We start from the raw sequence: 4,002 nt of genomic DNA on the forward strand, positions 1-4,002 counted from the left end.
CCCTCACTAGAGGATTCTAGGCAGGGGCTCTACCACTGAGCCATGCCCCCAGTCCCTTAGTGGGGGATTCTAGGCAGGTGCTCTACCACTGAGCCACGCCCCCAGCCCCTCCCTGGGGGATTCTAGGCAGGGGCTCTACCACTGAGCCATGCCCCCAACCCCTCACTGGAGGATTCTAGGCAGGGGCTCTACCACTGAGCCACACCCCCAGCCCCTCACTGGGGGATTCTAGGCAGGGGCTCTACCACTGAGCCACGCCCCCAGCTCCTCCCTGGGGGATTCTAGGTAGGGGCTCTACCACTGACCTACATACACCCAAGCGTGTGCTTCTTTTACATTTTTATGCAGAGTTAATTCCATTTATATATTTATGAAAGTTTGTATGAATCCCAGTCTGTATGCCATGGCACATGTGTGGATGTCAGAAAACAACCTGGAGGAGTTGGTTCTCTCCTTCCATCATGTGGATCCTGGGTTTTGAACACAGGTCTTCTGGCTTGCAGGCGAGCCCCTTGATTCACTGAGCCACCTCACCAGTTTTTGATTCTGACACAGCGTCTCACGGGCTCGCCCAAGTAAGCTTTAAGATCTTGGTGGTGCTTCCTCGGCCAGGATGAAAGGCCTGTACCACAAGCCCCAACATGCCAGGCAATTATTAAAATATCAACACACCAATCCCATGTGGTTCCTTGGCCTCAGGCATCTGGCATGGGCACCTCCATTACACCTGGCATCAGCCCAGCCCCTCCCCCCACATCTCCAAGTTCTTCCCCACGAATAGCAAGGCCAGAGATGGCCCATATTTAGTATCTAATGTTTGAAAACCATTGATTTACGTTTTACATGACCGTGTGAAAGCAAACATAAAGATTCTTGCTTTTTAATTTAAGAAGAGAATATGATGTCATTTCAATTTGAGATAAGATAAAAAGGTGTCCTCCAGGCTGCACCTTCAATTGGATTACATCGGAGTGTTTTATAAAGTGCTGGCGGCCTCAGATGAAGGTATGGGGATTTTCTTTATTGGAAGTTTAATGGGCCACACTCAGACTATCCATCTCTATCGGCAGCTTCAATCACCTGGGAGATTAAAGCAGAGACCCAAACTCCAACCTGAGAACAGAGGACCGTGCTTCCTTGATGAAACCCATCCTGAGGAGAAGATACCTCAGTAGACCAGCAGCAGGCTCGTGGCACATGCCACAGGCACCTGGCCAGAGATCTCTGGTATGGCTGGCAGGAAAGAAATACCCGAGGCAGGCCAGGTGAGCTAGGCTCCAAGTGAGTGGGCCAAGTGGGAGCTAAACCCATCACTGGGGGTCGGGGGATGGGATGCAAAATGCAGAGCACTGAAGGATCTGACTGGCAAGTGGCAGGACTGAACTCCTGTATCTTGGCTACCCAAGTCCTGGAAGGGAGAAGAATCTCCAGGGAGATGGGAAGTGAACACAGAGTTCTTGTCCACCTCCCAGTGCAGATGGAATGTATCGGGGCTCTGAGGTCCTAAGCGCACCCCATGCAGTCAGGAAGGAGTCACTCTAGAAAGGGAAACAGGTAGTCGAACACACACACACACACACACACACACACCAGCCCTGTGCTCCAGGTTTGGTCCCCAGCTCTGAGATGCTCTCAGGGAGTCCTCAGGGAACCCTGTGTCACTTCTCTTACTCTCCACTAACCCCATTTTGGAACCAGGGTGCAACTTCAAGGTCCCTACTTCATGTGAGATGGTGCATGGCAGAGCTCGGCCAGAGTCTGTTGCTGTGCCAGTGGACACTGGCTGCACTGATGTCCCCTGAGGCTTGAAAAGCAGCTATAGCTCAAGACACTGGTCTTCCTCATTCTTTCATTTATTCGTAAAGAAAATACCAGAGGACCTTTGGTGGCCATTGCTGGATTGCCGCCACCAGAATGAAATTCAATCCCTTCATGACTTTTGACTGAAGCAAGAACCACAAATGCACTTTAACACACCATCTCAATTCGGAGGAAGATCATAGCTTCCCCTCTTTCCAAAGAGCTGAGATGGAAGGATGATGAAGTTCAGGTTGTCCGGGGACACTACAAAGGCCGGCGGATGGTAAGGTGGTCCAAGTGTACAGGAAGCACGCGATCCATGTAGAACGAGTGCAGCAGGGAAAGGCTAACGGTACAACTCTCCGTGTGGGCATCCATCCCGGTAAGCTGGGGATCACCAGGCTAACTAACGCTGGACAAGGACCGCAAGATCATGGAGAGGAAAGCCAAGTCCTGACAAGGAGGACGAGGAAGGGCAAATCAGAGGATGAAACGAGTGAGAAGGTGCAGGAGCAGACTCACTCCATACGCAGCTTTCATTGTAGACTGCTTAAGTAAAAAGAAAAGAAAATACCAGAGGAGCCGCTATGGTGTGTGAAGCACTCTTCAAGCACATTGGATCCACAGTGGGAGAGAAATGATCCTCCCCTACCCCCAGGCCTCAAGGTCCTCCACCTTAGATATTAGGAGACAGAACTCCATCCAAACACCTCTCAGGACCCACTGCGAGAACACAAAGGCAGAATTACCCGGAGGCCCGGAAGTAGGGAGCCAGTTGTGAGGGAGGCAGCAAGCAAGCACGTGTGATACACCCCACCCCCACCTGGCCCCAGCCCCAGTCACAGGAGCCTGGGAGTCGGAGAGGAAGTGAGAAGTACTGCAGGGAGATAAAGCCTGGGTGAAGACAGGGTCATGCCCCTGTGCCAGGACAGAGTGTGTCACTCCATATCCCAGCTTCACCCCCTCCCACCTTCTTCTTTCTACTACAGACACTAGAGCCCACAGCCAGTCCTTCCCAACTGCTCCCCAAAGCCCAGAGCGACTCTCAGTGCTCAAGGCTGGTGCTCAAGGCTGAAGACTTGTGTGAACATGAGTGTTGGGAGCACGGCTCCTCCCCTAAGAACTCCCATATTTAACCCCATTCAAGAAGAGGAAGAATGCTACACAGGCCTGGGTCTGATCCGGGGCCATCTATAGGTTATCAAGCACCAAGCACTGCTGGTAATCCCACAGCTACATCTGGGGTCTATGGAGAGCAGCCCAAATAACAGGTGGAGGACCAATGTCCTGGCCCCTCTTCCATATACATAACCTGCTAGGTAACCATCTATGGGAATGAAGCCACCACCACCACTACAACACAGCCCAGGAGCTCAGAGAGCCATCCACCCCTGGGTTCCAGCCTCCAACCCGCAGCTGACCTGCTGTGTGGCTTCCAAGAACTGTGGAGCCTCTCTGAGCCTCTAAGATCACCATATCTATATAGCAGAATGGTTCCTGGCACCTCCTAGCAGCCCTAGCCCTGGTGTGTGCCAGTCTGCCTCCCTCTAGTGGTCAAGGTGCTGAACTGCAATGGTTGGTTAGGACTGGGGAAGGGAGAGGGACAAGCTAGGTTGGCCCAGGCCCCTCTAAGTTTTGTGTCCTTAATACATGAGAGGTCCTGGAGCGCCAAGGCCACACTGCTTCGGGTTACTACCACTGTGATGAAACACCATGATCAAAGCAACATGAGGAGGAAAGGCTTGGCTTACATTTCCACACCCATAGTCCATCACTGCTGTTAAGACAGGAGCTCAAGAAGAACAGGGACCTGAGGGCAGGAGATGATGCAGAGGCCATGGAGGGGTGCTACTTACTGGCTCGCTCCCCATGGCTCACTCAGCCTCCTTTCCTATAGAACCCAGAACCACCAGCCTAGGGATGGTACCACCCACAGTGGGCTGCCCCACCCCCAATCAATCACTAAGAAAATGCCTACAGCCAGGTTGTGAGTCACCTGGCTCATTGGTTGATTTTAGCACTTGGGAGGCAGAGGCAGAGGAATCAGAGTTTGAAGCCAGCCTGGTCTACAGCGTAAATTTCAGGGACAGCCAAGACTACACAGAGAAACTGTCTTAAAAAACAAAGCAACAGCCGGGCGGTGGTGGTGCACACCTTTAATCCCAGCACGTGGGAGGCAGAGGCAGGCAGATTTCTGAGTTC

This window comes from Mus caroli, chromosome 5 (assembly GCF_900094665.2).
Source record: "Mus caroli chromosome 5, CAROLI_EIJ_v1.1, whole genome shotgun sequence".
Classification (NCBI taxonomy): domain Eukaryota; kingdom Metazoa; phylum Chordata; class Mammalia; order Rodentia; family Muridae; genus Mus; species Mus caroli.